The sequence below is a fragment of the Camelus dromedarius genome, chromosome 4 (genome assembly GCF_036321535.1).
Source record: "Camelus dromedarius isolate mCamDro1 chromosome 4, mCamDro1.pat, whole genome shotgun sequence".
Taxonomy (NCBI): domain Eukaryota; kingdom Metazoa; phylum Chordata; class Mammalia; order Artiodactyla; family Camelidae; genus Camelus; species Camelus dromedarius.
The window spans coordinates 67,415,715-67,433,396 of NC_087439.1; positions in this window are offsets into that span (position 1 = coordinate 67,415,715).

Consider the following 17,682-nt stretch of genomic DNA (forward strand, 5'->3'; position numbering starts at 1 on the left):
TTTTATGTTCCCTTGGTGAGTCATGTGTAGCCGCGTTTAAAGGCTGCTCTTCTGCAATTTCATCATATCAGATTTATAAGCCAAAAAGCAATTATATATCTTTTGTTTAGAATTGACTCAACTCTAAATGTACTAATTTTGTATAAAGAAACATAGATTTTTGTTTATTTTTTACATAATGTTAGGTTGACATTCAAGAAAAGCCCCAAATTGAATAAAGTCCAAAAACGACCTTTCGGACATTTATTACTCCAAAAAAAAAAAAAAAACCTGATAAGAATCTTTTAAAATTAGGTTTCTAGGCACATGTCCTCAATTCCTTCTGTTAACTTTGCGTTGAAATTTCTTAGATGTCCACTGAACACTCCCTAAGTGAGCAGGGAAATGTCATCTCACATTCTGTCTTGGCAAATGCTGGTGCTATAAAAATGTCTAATTCTTTACTCATGGGTACATCACAGTTTATATTTTAAAAGTCAGCTTCTACCTGAAATAATTAGTGTCTTTTCAGTGAAAGCACGACACGGTAATTATATCCCATTTGCATCTACAGATTTCATTTATTCTTAACAACTTTTATGATTTTACATTATCAATCAGCATCTTTCTGGAGCCAGGAAATTTTTTTAACTACATGCTAAATCAACAGCTTAAAGATGTCTACAAGCAATTCTTGGTAAGTGGTGACAAATGGTATCATGGAAAGATTTGAACTGAAACCCAAAGACCATATCTAGCCTATGTGCCACACAGGTTCTGTGTTCAGAGCTAAGTACTCACTGCCCCAGCTGAGCTAAAGAAAGTACCCTGAATCAAAAGTTCATGCCTCCTCCCGCGATCAGCCTACATACAATGACTCTTGGACCCAGACCTCCTGCCTCAATCCACACATCTGAAGGTCCACCCATCTTTAGTTTCCTAGCTTAAAGCTTGCCTGTGATACAGCTACATCCCAGTTCAATCTCTCTCTCTCCACAATCCTGCTTTCCTCACTCTCAAGCTCTAATAAATCATTGGCAACAGAACCTTCATCTCAGAGTCTGTTTCCATGGAAACCAGACTTGCATCACCTATTCTCTCAGCTAGCTCTGTAACCATAGTAAAGTCACTTAATCACACCTCCCCCTGTAATTGAATAAGTCTTACTGGGCTTAGAACCACAGGAAATTTCCAGCAGCACACTGAACAATGCTCCCCACTGGCAGAGGCCTGCCCTCAGAACTCACCTGCTGTGCCCAAGTTCATACATTTTCCAATCTATCCCTTTGCATTCAAATCCCTTTAGATGGCAAGGAAGGGAAACTCTGTATCACTACCAGGCATATCTTTAAGGTCCAGGAATTCCAAAAGAGCCTATGGCCTTTCAATGGATAGAAAATGACCTGGGATTGGGGTAGTTTAGGGTGATTAAGGTTTACCTGGTGTAGGGAAAATGGAGTCAGTCAGGCTCCGTCGCCGGACGACTGGTGCCTAGTGACTCAGCAATATTATCCCGCATGCGCAGTACCCCTGTATTGTTACGTAATACTTGCGCTGCGAAAGCGCAATGGTTAGCTCACATAGTTCGCGTCGTTGTCTGGGTGCCCGCTTTGCTTGCCCTGCTATAGGAGGCGGGCGGGGCTTGCCGACCACTCCCCCCCCACCCCACCCCACCCACTCCGCCCCGCCGCAGCCGTTAAAGCCTGCGTACTCCGCTCTGCAATAAAGGCACGTCGGCGACCTACGGTTCCGCCTGTGTTCTTCCGTGTCTGCCAGAATCCGTGAACCCGCCAGGCCTCGGGCACCTTGAGCACCTTCAGTACACCCGGGCTCACCCAGGACTTCCCCAGTTTTAGCACTAACGGCCTCATGTACCAGGAAGCTTCTCAGACCCAAGCAAACCTGGACACTTGGGCACCATAACACGGCTCCATATATCCCCTGGTCCTTTGGGTTCGCATAGTTAGTCATCATCCGGGTGACTCTGGCTGCCTGATTGTACACGAGACAGACTGTAACTCCCAACCCACAAGATAGGTCAGATCTCCTGCTGTACACTTTCATGGCCCTTTCTCTCTTTTTCCTTTGTAAGACTTAATCACACCTGTAATTATTAGTTATGTAACTCTAGTTTTTGTCTCAACTAGACTGCAAGTCCCAGATGGATCCTTGTGCCTTGTTCATGGTTACATCCTTAGTGCTTAGCAGAGAGCCTGGCATACAAGCAATGACCAATAAATATTTGTTGAATAAATGAATGAAGTGGGAAGGAAGGAGATGTGCAACGCCAGGGGCCCACTGAGGGTGAAAGACACATATTCATAATTTTCTATCAGATCAAGTATACTGTGCCTGGAATATAGTAGGCCCTCAATTTTTTTTTTTTTTAATGTGTTGTCTGAATGAGCTGTATCACCATTTTGAGGGTCACTGTTTCAATTAAGTTCCCTGACAAGGAGATTTTAAGTAGTTTATCTAAAAGAAACCCTAGCAGATATATAGTCAAACCTTCCAATTTCTCCCTCAAGGCAACTGCATATCACATTTGATTCCCTTAAATAATATCTGTAGATTTCTATTTTTTTCTAACTGGCTACTACTAGTATAAAGCAAGTCCTTTCGTAATACTTGAAGACACACTGAAATTCTCCTTTGTGTATCTTCAGACCATAATAAAAAATGATCAAGTGTAACTTGCCACCCACGTAACAGCTTTTTGATCTTGTTGATGCTTAAAATGATACTGGTCTGAATCGAAACACATGTTTAAAAAGATACAGAACTTCTGTGTTCTGTGAAGTTACTTATCAATAAGTGTTATCCATTTTCAACAACAAGTCATAGAAACAGAATTCATATTGAAAACGCCATCCTTTTAGATCCTGGTGTAATGATAATTAATTTGGAACATGAAAATGGATTTTGCCAACATAAGATGTCCGAATTGATTTCTGCCCTTGTTCTTTGCTCTTATAAGTGGCTTTTATCTTTCGACCACCTAGAGCTCTGTAGAAGCTGAACAGTTTCATTTGTCAAGCTGAAAGATTATTTTGTCTCATCAATCTATTTCATATCAACTATAAAATATTTATAAAATTTTATTGATGAGTTCATTGCTGTAGTTTATAATATGAACCAAGTGGTACAAATAAATAAGCAAACAAGCCAGATGATAAAGAGATAGTTGGTAGATTAAACAAGTCAAAGCTTCTTTGTCTCACGCCTAGCTTCATTGCAAAATTATGAAGTTTCTATCCCCCACCTCCACTGTCAAGGCTCTTTGGCTGAGATGATGAGGGCTTAAAGCTCCTCGCAGTACTGTATTCAGAAAAAGAGATGCTCTAAGCCAGCTGTTCTCATGGCATAACGCATGGACCACTTGGTATCTGGGAGACCCTTTCAAAGATTAAGAGATAAAAGATTAATTTCATAAAATTACTAAGACATCATTTGAGAGTTATGCCCCACTGTGTTAACATTTATGTTGATAGCAGAAAGCAATAGTGACTGAAAGTGCTGGCATCTAAGTACATATCAAGATAGTGGCACCCAACTGTGTTAGTGGTCATTATATTCTTTACCAAAATGTACTTCCTGGAGAAAAAAACAGTTTCATTTAAGAATGCCCTTGATGAATTAGTAAAATTATTAAATTTATTATATCTGGGTGGTTAGGTACATGTCTTTTAAATATTCTGTAAATGAAATGGTAAATACACATAAAGAACTCTTGTGTATTATACCTGAAACTTCTGTAATATTGTAAACCAACTATACTTCAATAAAAAAATTAATTTAGTTAAATTAAAAAGAACTACTATGTATTGAAGAAAAATAGTCTCCAGAAAGAGCATTTGTGCAGTTGATTTGCAAACTAGACTAACTGCTTTTTCCTAAAACCCCACTGTATTTGAAAAAGCAACAGACAGGCAAGGTATGCTTATTCAGATTTGGATATTTGGCAGACATTTTACTGAAAATAAACAAAGTGAACCTTTAACTTCAAGGAAAACAACTGACAATATTTCACAAATAATAAACTGCAAGCTTTCAAGTGAAAATTAGGATTTTTAGAAAACTGTATGCAATACTGTGAATTTAACAGTTTACCAATACTTAAAGACTTTTCTGATAAAATTGGTAGTAATATAAATAAATTTTTATATTGTGTAATAAAATGTGTCAGCATTTGGAAGACCTGTATATCTCAGTGAAATGGCATTTTCCAAGTGACAAATACATGATATATTACCAAATCAGGCATGGGGAAAAGATTCATTAAAATGCAAGATAAACCAATGGATTTTAATATAACAGTATAAAACAATCGTTGGTATGGTTTTAGATTCCACGTTGCAACAGTTCTTTAGGAGACTACCACTCCTCAAGTTTTGGTGTAATTTCAAAGACAAATATCCACAATTACCTGACAAGGCTATTAAAATACTCCTCTTTTATTCCAATTTACACCTATGTGAGGCCAAATTTTTTTCACAGTTCTACCAGGCCACAGATTGAATTCAGAAGGAGATACAAGAATCCAACTGTCTTCTATTAAATAAAACATTTTAAAAATTTTTGAAAATTTGTTAAACAATGCCACTCTCTTCACTAATTCTTTTTGTTTTGAAAAATATAGTTATATTTCATTAAAGCATTATTTATGTTAACATATAGTGGGATTATTATTGTTATTTTAATTAAATTTATAAATAAATATTTTAAACTTTTCTCAGTTTTAATTTCTGATGCAATAAATCTCAACAGATATAGCTCATATAAACAAAAGCTCTTTGGGATCCTCAAAACTTTTCATGAGTATAAAAGGGTTCTGAGCCCAAAAAAGTTTGAGAATCACTGATCAATGATGCTGACGTTCTTATTTGCTTAAACAAGTTTGAGTTCATTGTTTGTCACTTGCAACTAAAGTCAGAATTGATACAGAGAGAAAAGAAAGGAGTTGAGTTCTAAGTTTGGCATCACATCAATACAGAGATAGAGAATCAGCTTCAATAGTTAGAACAAAGAACAAGAATTCAACCAGCGCAGAATACAGGAGGCAGATGACTAAAAATTCAAGCCTTCCTCACATCCCCTACTTAAGGATCTGTAGAAATATTGAGGATACTCAGATTTGGAATTACCTGGCCTGCAAGGCTTAGCTAGAATATACTAATGGAAGCTAAAGGACTAGATTTTTGCATGTGCTTAATCAACTCCTATACAAGCAAGAGTTTATTGCCTGAGGGACACCATATCAGAACACAAGATTTAACACCCTGGCAAATACCCAAAAGGGTGAGAGAAACTCACTGGTTGGGTAGTTTTAAAAACCTGGAGAAAGAAATGGCCCATGCTAAGTGAATTTGAAATGCATGAGTTGCCATGGCAGGCAGTAGAAAAAAAAATAATTAAAAGCCTCAGGGAATTGGACATGCTGGGAAGCATAGATATGTGGAGCCAGAAAATCAGAGAATTCTTATTCCACAGGAGAACCTGGAGGACACACCATTCATAAAGGCCGTTAGCAATGCAGTGGTAAGAAGGGCATCAGTGTCACTAAGAAATTCAGTGGGGGTCCTCCTCTGCACATTAGGGCTGACCATAGGAGAGGCAGTCACAGATAGCGGCTCAGAAATAGTGGTAATAATGGGCCCCTGAAATAGCAGAGACCAGGCAGTGCCGCATAACTGCCCAACAGAAGCCCCTTCCAAGAAGGAAAAGATGTGCCTGGGATCAAGCTCACAGAGGATAAGAGAGCATGTATAAGCTTCATGGGGAAGTAGTCCAGACTCCTGGTTGCACTACAGCTCCTCCTTTAGCTTACACCTCATGGTCATAGGGAGGGCCTCACGTGAACAGCTGAAGCAAGAGGGGAAATCCTGAGCTTGGTTTACAAGTGGATTGGCTCTGAATGTGGATGAAAGTGAAAATATACAGAGGGTGCATTATAGTCCCATTCAGGGATGACTTGGAAAGACAGTGGTGAGAGAAAATCTTTGCAATGGCAGGAGCCTCATCTGATACATCTGATCATTCTCTTTGTGTGGCAAGAGAAATGGTCCAAGATGAGAATATATACAAACTCATGGGCAGTAATGAATGGCCTCATAGGCTGGTCAAAGGGTTAGGAGGGAAATTCTGAGTGATTGGAGAAAAGAGTTCTGGAGGAGAGACAAGTGGGTGAACAGATAGGAATGGGCACAAAATGTAACAATTTGTATATTGAATGTTAACACTCACCAGTAAACATCTACCACAGTAGAGGCAATAAACAACAGAGTAGATAAAATGGCTTGGCCAGTTGACATTTGCCAATCTTCCTCATTAATCACCTGAGAATTGGAAAGGGGCATACATATAGAGTGACCACCATGTCAGAGATGGAGGCTACACATGGACCCAACAGCATGGACTTTTACCTACCAAGGCCTATCAAGGTCCTGCTATCTCTGAATGTCTAACTTGCCAACAATAGAGACCAACGTTGAACCCATGATTTGATACTCTTTCAAAAGCCATTTGGTGCAAGTTAACTACTTTGGATCCCTTATGTCCTAGAAAAGCCAGGGATTCATTTTCTCAAGAATACATACTTTTTCAAGTAATGGGGTTGTAATTTCTGCCTCCTTTCCTGCCAACATCCACCATCTGGGGAGCTTAAGTGACAAATTTGCAACCATGAAATCACACACGAGACAGCATCCAGCAAAGGAAGTCCAGTAATGGGCTCATGACCATAGGATTCACTGGTTGTGTCACACACAATACCACCTGAAGAGCAACCAGCCTGAAAGAGCAGTGAAACGGCTTGCTAAGGTGTAAGCTTAAAGACAGCACTCCGTAACAAACCGTGTTGAAGCTGTTTTCCAAATGTGTGTGGAGAAGTGGATCTGCACGGCTCAAAGGGAGGACTATGGTAACCATGGAGACGCAGCTCTTGGTGGTCCCTGTAAAAGGAACTTGCTGGTCAGCAGCCAGGAGTGCGATTAGCTGACAGCCTCTAGCTGCAGCACCTTCAGGATCCACTAAGTGTTTGTGCTGAGCCCATGAGCCTCCCGGACAGCACCCAGGCAATGACTGAGCCACTGCTGCCCAATGTGGAACTCTTCTATGGGTCATCTTTATACCGGAAACCCCTTCCAGGCTGGCCAAGACTTTATCAGACTACACCACGGTCTGTGGCTCTTCCCACCCAACCCTCTTTCTTTCCGCCTCTCTTTTCATAAGTGTCAGACATACACTGCTTCTGAAGACCTTCTCCGCCTACCCTTGCTCCCCTCATTTTTATATTTCACAGTCATTTTTATTTGACAGGAATGTTTCACAATAAGTCTGTTGTTGCATTTCTAACTCTGTCCCAGTGTTTCTTCCAGGAACACAGGCAATAATTAAATTTTTCTTACCAATCAAAAAATAAAATAAAATTAACTTATATTTCCTCCTCGCCACTACCCTACTAACGGGCCTCTACTTAACACCATGCAATTCAAGCACTCATTAATGACCTCAATGTGTACTGTTAGCTATGGCACCTATAAAAAGCCCAGAGTCATTCATTTATTTATCCAACAATTATCTATTGAGTACTTACTCCATGCAAGACATAGGCACTAGAAATACAGTATTAAACAAAGCAGAAAAAAAGTCCTTTTCTTTATGGAGCTTACATGCTAATGGGAGCAGATAGACAATTAAAAAGACAGACTGCCAGAAAAATGCCTTTCTGTACTATATTGCTTTTTTTCTTAATGGAATTGCCTTTCACCATATGACAGCACAAAAGTTAGCCTCAGCTTTTTATTATGAACCAGTTTAAGAAAGAGCCATATGTTAAATCTCTGCTGCACTTTTTTGGTAGAACAACTAATTATAAAACCAGTTTGGTCTACATTAGAAAAAGCACCTATTAAATATGCACATAGGCTGTGCTCCAACAATTTTATTTCTAGGAATTTATCCCCCAAAAATAATCATGAATATTCAAAAAGCTCATCCACAGGACTAGTAGTGGCAGGATTTTTATACTGGAAAAAAATAAACTGAAAACCATCTAATAGACGACAATCTAGAATTATTCAAATAAACATTTGCCATCCACACAATGGAATACTGTACGATCATTAAAAGGAATGTCATACAAAAAATGTCGGCAAGGAAAGATGATCACAATGTATTTAGTTGTAGGGGAAGCTAGTCACAAAACAGTAATCCATACGCTTTTTATAGGATCATCCCATTAAAATGCATGTCCAGAAGCATATATACCAAATACCAGCTGTGTTATTTTTGGATAATGGGATTATAGATAATTTTAATTTTCTGTTGGCTTGTCCATAGCTTCAAATTTTTCTACAACAAACAGGTAAATTTATTTTATCTGCTACCTTAAATTTCTTAAATTTCTGTTTTCATTTTTGATTTTGGTAAAGAAAAGTCACTCAACATCTCTGACTTGAACATCAATTAGTAAATTTGTCAAATAACTTCCAGATAGTTAGTTAATGTTCTAGAAATAAATATTTTGATGGCCACAGTTCTTTCACTCATAGCACACTAGCTGGAAGGGGTAGAAGTGTTCTGTGCCCCTCGTAACAAGCCTACAGGAAAACAAGTAGCCCAACACCAGTGTCTCCAGAAGCCTTTGATGAGGATGCAGAACAGGCACATCAGACATGTTGCTAAGGAACACAGGGCTCCTTCAACACTTACTGATTATGGATCGATGACAATAGCTCTAAGCTTTCTATATTACAATTCCTTCCTATGTAAGAGGATTTCCCTCTCTCCCACCTCCCCTAGTTAAGAAAAAACACACATACGAACACATACACATGCACACACACACACTCGAAGGATCCTGCAATGGCAAGTTATTAGAGAAGATATTTTCATGAAATTCAAAGAAAGAAGGAAAAACACCCTCTTCTGCATAATAACAAGTCAAAAGCTGTGTGGGAACTGACAAGAGAGTATCCCTTCCAGAATCCCAATGTTCGTTGTCTGAATTTTAACATACAATTTATAAATAAGCATATATATAAATTATGTATATAATTTTATTTTATATATAAACTACAATTTATTATATTATATATAATTGATTGTATATGATTAAATTATATATAATTAAACTGTATAATTTATATTTTTATAAGCTATATATTTAAACTATATAAAATTATAATTAAAATATATTAAGTATATATTAAATTAATATATGAATTAATTACATGTTAAAATATATTAAATTATATATAACTTTTATATACATTATAATTTTTTAAGGCCAATCATAAAGGAAAAAAAAAGCATACTGCCACTCCAAGAGTATACCCCTCAGTGAATTTTCCCCTCTATCCTCAGAATCTCCTACTCGACTTTCAATGTTGAAAAAAAAGATTCAATGTTGAAAAAATATTTTGAAAATTAAAAGGTGTCTAGGAGGGGTGGGGTGGGTATAGCTCAGGGGTAGAGTGTGTGCTTAGCATGCATGAAGTCCTGGGTTCAACCCCCAGTACCTCCATTAAATAAACAAACAAACAAACTTAATTACCTCCAGAAGGTATCTAGGAGAAATAACCAAGATCTAGACTTCAAAGCATATGGGCTGAGTCCCAGAGAGGAGGGGAGGAGACTCAGGCCACACATCTGGGTGGAGAGGACTCCCACTCTGGGATCAGGGCCTTGTAAAGCAGACAGCAACAAGGAAAGCCAAAGCCAAGGCCGGCTGCCGGATGCAACTGATAAAGACACACTAGCCCTTTTTAGATTTAGACAGTGTATCATTTACATTGGCAGCAAAACAGTAGCCAAACCTCCAGTTCCCAGTTATTCTTGTTCCAACAACAAAAAGGGTGACTCCCTAAAAATCAGGGCCAGAAGACTGCAACACCAGCCGTGGACATTCCACTGCTATGGGGCTAATTCTAAACTGCAGCTGGAAGGTTTTGGAGCCTGCAGCTCTGTTCCACAGGGGCAAGGCAGGAAACAATCATACTCAGCAGTACCTCGAGAGCTTTCACACCATGAGAAACTCAAGGCTGATGGCCTTGGACCAGCCTATCACAGACCTCGTGTTCTGGGAGAATAATAAACCATTCTGCCAAGACTCAGATTAGCTGTGGTTCAGGTCCTTGACTACATGACCTATGTGGATATGCGTGAGGCTGCCAGGGTGCCATATGGAGTTGTTCCCTTAGAAGCCCCACATAAGTTCCATCGTTGTGAATCTTATGTAAAGACTCAAACTTCTGGAGTTCTGTGAATGCTCATCTGCAAAGCAGAGGAGGAAACCAATCAGTCAACCATACTCAGTAGGGGGAACCAGGGAGACCCACAATCTCCTGGCCTAGAGATCATCTGATTGTTAACCTACAAATAGGGTGCTAACCAAACCAATTTTACTAATGGTCTTTCCTAACTCCAAGATAAGGAAGTTAGTGACTGGATTATAGAGGTAATGATATACATCCTAGACTAATTAAGATAATATATATAAATACAGCACAATGCATGATATATAGCAGATGTTCATCAAATGATCATTCCTTTCATTCATTAGTTTGTAATTTATTTATTCAACATACGCTCTTTGAAAAGTTGCTACCAGCCAGATATTAAGTCAGATGCTGGATAGACACTGGTGAATAAAGTAGACAAGGCCTAATTCTCATGAAGTCTCCAAGCTGTTAAGGAAGACAGGCACACAATAAATATACATTCACAAATTATGTATGCTAAGTTCTAAGAAGGAGAACCATGTATTACACTAGACATATTGAGAGACACAAAAATGTAATATACACGATAATTATTACATCTTTAAGGAGCATACATAACCTACTAAGGAGGACAAGATGAATAAGCTTTTATAGAAAAATATATGAAAAACTTTCCAACTCCGAAATTTCTCATTGCTTCTGTTTTTCCCAATTTCTCTTTATTAATATTGTCAACTTGGTGAAACATTGCTCTCATACATTAATTCTTTAGACACGGTTTCCTTCTTTGGCTCTTTATAGTTATAGATTCATAAATAATAATTTCTATATTTATATTATAGATTTTGTATCTATATTAGAACATTCTCTAACACCATACAAAAAATAACTTCAAAATGGATTAAAGACTTAAATGTAAGACCAGATACTACAAAACTCCTAGAGAAAAACATAGGCAGGACATTCTTTGACATAAATCACAGCAATATTTTTTTTGAACCAGCTCCTAGAGTAATGAAAATAAAAGAAAAAGTAAACAAATGGGACCTAATGAAACTTAAAAGCTTTTTGCATGTCAAAGGATACTACCAACAAAATGAAAAAACAATCTACAGAATGTGAGAAAATATTTGCAAGTGATGTGATCGACAATGAACTGATTTCCAAAATATACAAACAGCTCATACAGCTTAATATCAAAAATTAAGCAACCCAGTCAAAAAGTGGGCAGAAGACCTAAACAGACATCCAGATCCAAAGTTAGATAATGTTCTAACTTTATTCTTTTACATGTGGCTGTCTAGTTTTCCCAGCACCACTTATTGAAGAGACTGTCTTTTCTCCGTTGTATATTCTTGCTTCCTTTCTCATAGATTAATTGACCATAAGTACATGGGATTATTTCTAGACTTTCTATCCTGTTTCACTGATCTATGTGTCTTTTTTGTGTGTGTGCCAGTACACATCCAAATGGCCCACAGGCACATGAAAAGATGCTTAATATTACCAATTATTAGAGAAATGCAAATCTAAACTACAATGAAGTATCACCTCACACCAGTCAGAATGGTCATCATTAAAAAGTCTTCAAATAAATGCTGGAGAGGGTATGGAGAAAAAGGAGCCCTCCTATACACTGTTCGTGAGAATGTAAATTGGTGCAGCCACTATGGAGGACAGTATGGAGGTACCTTAAAAAACTAAAAATAAACTTACCATATGATCCAGCAATCCCACTCCTGTGCATATAGAGAACTATAATTCAAAAAGACACATGCACTCCAATGTTCATAGCAGCACTATTTACAATAGCCAAGACATGGAAACAATCTAAATGTCCATCAACAGATGACTGGATAAAGAAGGTGTGGTGTGTATATGTGTGTGTGTGTATGAAAATAAAATATATATAATAAATAAATAAAAATTTATCTATTGACAAGGGCTTAATGTCCAAAATATATAAACAGCTCATACAACTTATTATATAACAACCCAATGAGAAAATGGGCAGAAGGTATGGCTAACATTTCTCCAAAGAAGACATACAGATGGCTAATAGGTGCATGAAAAGATGTTCAACATCACTAATTATTAGAGAAATGCAAATCAAAACCACAATGAGATAGCATCTCACACCTGTCAAAATGGCTATCACCAAAAAGTCTACAAATAATAAATGTTGGAGAAGATGTGGAGAAAAGGGAACTTTTGTACAGTTTTGGTGGGAATATAACTTGGTGCAGCCACTACAGAAAACAGTATGAAGGTCCCTTAAAAAAAACTAAAAATAGAACTATCATATGATCCAGTAATTCCACGTCTGGGTATATATCTGAAGGAAATAAAAGCACTAATTCAAAAAGATACATGTGCCCCAATGTTCATAGGAGCACTATTTACAATAGCCAAGACTTAGAAGTAACCCCAGTGCCCATCAAGAGATAATTGGATTAAGAAGATGTAGTGTACATATATACAATGGAATATTACTCAGCCACAAAAAGGAATGAAATATTGCCATTTGCAGCAATGTGGGTGGACCTAGAGAACATTATGTTTAGTGAAATAATTCAGACAGAGAAAAGACAAATACTGTATGATATCACATATGTGGAATTTAAAAAATAATACAAATGAATATGTGTGTGTGTTTAAATATATATATACATACACATATGTATGTATGTATATATCTCAAAACAGAAACAAACTCACAGATATTTTTTTAAAAAGCAAACTTGTGATTACCAAAGGGGAGAGGAAAGTAGGGAGCGATAAATTAGGGGTATGGAATTAACATAAACAAACTGCTATATGTAAAACAGATAGGCAGCAGGGATGTACTACATAGCACAGGGAATTATAGCCATTATCTTGTAATAACACATAATAGAGTAAAACCTTCAAAGGTACTGAATCACTGTGCTGTACAGTAACATATATTGTAAATCACCTATATTTCAATTTAAATTTTTTAATGTTTTTAAAAAACATCTGATAAATACAGCAACGTGTCCTTAGGAAATCATTTTTGTGCCATGATAAGATGGGTAACTAAGTGAATCTATATAATACTTCATCCTGGTGCATCAAACCAACACAGAACAGGCTGTTCATAATAATGCAAACAGACGAAAACAATCTTCCCAGATAATCATGAGAAATGCTTTGCAATGGGCCTCAGTGTAGAAAGTTGAGGAATTTTTCAAGCCAAATAGCAGTATCTGGTGTTATCTATATAGGTTTTTTTTTTCCTTTTTCCTTTTTTTTTTTTTTTAATAGACTTTATTCTTTTAGAGCAGTTTCAGGTTTACAACAGAATTGAGCAGAAAATACAGAGTTCGCACATAGCCCTCCCCATCCACACATAAATACTCCCCTACCCTCAACATCCCTCATCAGTGTGGCATATTTGGTACAATCAATGAACAAACATGGGCACATTATTATCAACCAAAGTCCATAGTTTACATTAGGGTTACTCTTGTTGTTGTACATTCTATGGGTTTTGACAAATGCATAATGACATGTAGCCACCACTATAGTATCATTCAGAAAATTTCATTGCCCTAAAAATCCCTTGTGCTCCATCTATTCATTCCTCCCTCCCTCCCTCCCTCTCCCCAAGACATTTTTTTTACTGCACATATATTTTTTAATTTACATATATGTACTGTTCACTGTTTCTAAGAACGTTTAGAGCTTTAGTTTTTTAAACTTACATAGTTATCAAAGGAATAAAGCCATTCATAAAATAAGAACTAACTCAAAAAGATATATACACCCTGCTATTAACAGCAACATTATTTATAATTGCCAGGATATGGAAGTGCACATCAATAGTTGAATAGATAATGGAGATGCAGCATACATATATACAATGGAATACAACTCACCCATAAAAAATAAGGATGTTTTGCCACTTGTGGCCCTTTATTCACTTTTTTTTCACTTCAAAAACCAGAATTTTATAATTAGCAGAGGCATTTCCACTAAATCAAAAACAACAAAACACCTAGAAATAAACTTAACCAAGGAGGTTACCTATACTCTGAAAACCAAAATGACACAAAGAAATGGAAAGATTTCTTGTGCTCTTGGATTGGAAGAATCAACACTATCAGAATGACCACACTACCCAAAGCAATCCACAGATCCAACACAACTCCCATCAAAATACTCATGACATTCCTCACAGAAATAGAACAAACAATTCCAAAATTTATAAAGAACCACAAAAGACCCCGAACACCCAAATCAATCTTTTGTAGGTTTTTTTTTTTTTCTCTTTCTTCTTTTTGTTCTCTTTTCTTATGGTTTGATGACTAGAGAAGGTCCTTTAACGTTTGTTGTAAAGCTGGTTTGGTGTTGCTGAAATCTTTTAGCTTTTGTTTATCTGTGAAGCTTCTGATTTCTCCATCAGGTCTGAAAGAGACCCTTGCTGGATAGAGTATTCTTAGTTGTAAGTTTCCCCCTTGCATCACTTCAAATACACCGTGCCACTCCCTTCTGGCCTGTAAAGTTTCTGCTGAAAAATCAGCTGATAATGTTATGGGAGTTCACTTGTATGTTATTTGTTGCTTTTCTCTTGCTAATTTTAATATTTTCTCCTTATCCTTAATTGTTGTCAATTTGATGACTAGGTGCCTTGGTGTGTTCCTCTTTGGGTTGATTCTGTGTGGTACTCCCTGTGCTTCCAGGACTTGGGTGACTTTCCTTTCCCAAGTTGGGGTAGTTTTCAGTTATTATCTCTCAAAAAAATTTCTCAGGTCCTTTCTCTCTCCTCTTTCTGGGACCCCTATAATGCAAATATTAGAGTGCTTCATGTTGTCCCAGAGTTCTCTTAAACTATCCTCATTCCTTTTTTATTCTTTTTTCTTTTTTCTGTTCTGAAGTAGTAGTGAGTTCCACTAATCTGTCTTGGAGCTCACTGATCCATTCTTCTGCCTCATTTAGTCTATTCTTGGTTCCTTCTAGTGTATTGCTCATTTCAGTGATTTTACTCTTCAACTCTGGGCATTCTTTATATTTTCCAACTCTTTGCTAAAAACTTCATGCTGTGCATCTATACTCCTCTTGAGTTCTCTGAGCATGTTGGCCATCATTACTTTAAACTCTTTCTCAGATAAATTACCTATCTCCTCAGCACTTACTTCTTCCTCTGGGATTTTATCTTGTGGCTTGGCCTGGGAGATATTCCTTTGCTGCCTCATATTGTCTATCTTTCTATGTGTTTGTTGATTCCTTCCCCAGGCTTTGGGATTATTTTCTTATTTCTCCCATCTGCCCCTGGTGGATGAGGCTGGACTAGAGGCTTATGCAGGTTTCCTGGCAGGGGGAGCCATTGCCTGCCCACTGCTGGGTGAAGCTTGGTCCTGGACCTCTGGTGGGTAGGGCTGTGTCTAGAGGCCTTTGTGGCTTAGGAAAGTCTGATGATGGATGGGGCTGTGTTCCTGAGGTGGGAAGCCCCATTAAAAAAAGACCAGCAGGACCCCCATGCAGGGCCACTACTCTCCTGCCAGCACCATCCGGTTCCCTGGCCCAGCAGCATTATCTCACTTTTTGCCTCTGAAACAGCTTATTTCTAGGAAAGTGGAACTTACTCCTAAAATTCTATTGGTTCCCTGAGCTCAGTCCTGATTAGTCATTTCCTTCACTCCTGATTGGTCCATTTCCCTAATTTCTGATTGGTCCATTTGTAGTACTTCATTTGCATGAAGCTCACTCCTGATTGGTTATTTCTCTCCCTCCTGATTGGTCCATTTCTACAAAGCTTGTTCCTAATTAGTCAATTTTTGTTATACCTTATTTGCATATGATGTTGCAAAGTGTAAACTGGCAGCCTATAAAAGCCTGTGTAAACCTGTGTAAACAGACAGGGTCCAGAGCTTGGAGTGTTAACTCCTCTGGGCCCACCTGCGTAATAAACCTGAGTTCTCCAATTCTCCGAATGCTGCTTAGTCTCTCGCCCGGATCCAGGTTGCTGTCACAACTGAGCTGTAACAGCGGGCTGTAACTTGTTTTTCTGCAACATTTCTACCCTGTATGTTGCTTTGCCTGAAGCTTCCCTGCAGGCTGTTGGGTGGGGCTTGGTCTTGGTGCTAATGATCCAATCAAGATGTCAGCCTCCAGGAAAGCTCATGTAGATGAACACTCCCAGAATGTCTGCCACCTAAGTGAGCCACAGCCATCCCACACATCCTCAGAAAACCCTCCAAATCCAGCAGGCAGGTCTGGCTCAGGGTCCTATGAAATCACTGCCTCTGCCCTTGGACCTGGTGCTTGTGAGTTTCCGTGTACAATTCTCAAGCAAATGGACTCTCCATTTCCCCCAGTTTCATGAGGCTCTCAGAGCCAAGCCCCCCTGCCCTTCAAAACCAGATGTCCTGGGGTCTCCTTCTCTTCCCAATGCCGGGACCTGAGCTGGGGAGTCTGACGTGGGGCTTAGAGCTCTCACTCCTGTGGAAGGGCATCTGCAACTTAACAAATCTTCAGCTTATGGGTTGCCCACCCAGGGGGTATAGGGCCCAATTATAATACGAGCACGCCACTCCTGCCATCCTGCTGTGGTTCCCTCTTTGTTTCCAGTTGCAGAAGATCTTTTTTTTCCTCCTTTTTAGATGGTCATTTAGCATTCAGTTGTGGTTTTGTTGTAGTTGTGAGGAGAGGCAAGCTCGTGGTCCTACGACTGTGCCTTCTTGACTGGAACTCCCTATATATGTTTTTTAATGATCTTTTGAAAGCCTAAGAATTACGTTGCAAGTCTACAGACACACTACTGAAATTGTCTTTCACTAATATCAGGGATGAAAGTGAACGATCAGAGACCTGTTTGATTGATCTTGGACCCTTGGCACCCATCACAGGGCCAGGCACATAGCAGGGGTCTATAATATTTGCTAAATGTATGAATAAGCGACTGTCTTATTGATGAGTTAGACGATAAATGTAATATAAAATTTTCAGTCACAATTGCCTCAAACCTCAGTTGTAGAAAAACACAACTATCAGTTGATATTTCAACTTACCCTCTATGAGAGCTCCCATTTCAGGTTATTAAAAAGCTTTTACTCTAAAATAAGGACAGATCCCCAAGATGGGTTCACAGTTTTGAAAGCACTAGCCTGCTATGAGTCCCCTTTTTCCAGGCAAAGCAATAAAGCTGTCTCTTTTCTTCTAAGCGCTAAAAATAAAATAAAATAAGGACAAAAACTGCTATCTTTAATCACCACATTTATTTAAACTGACATCACTTGATTTTTGTTATGATACACTGAGAAGTCCACAGAATGTCTGCCCCCGCCCCCCCACCCCCGCAAAAAGCATTATAAAGAAACATCACACAAACTCAGACTGAGACATTCCACAAAGAAGCTGGTTTGTACACTTCAAAATGTCAAGTTATAAAATATACAGAAAGGCTGAGGAACTGCTCCCTACAGAAAGAAATTAGTGTGTGATCCTGAATTGAATCCTA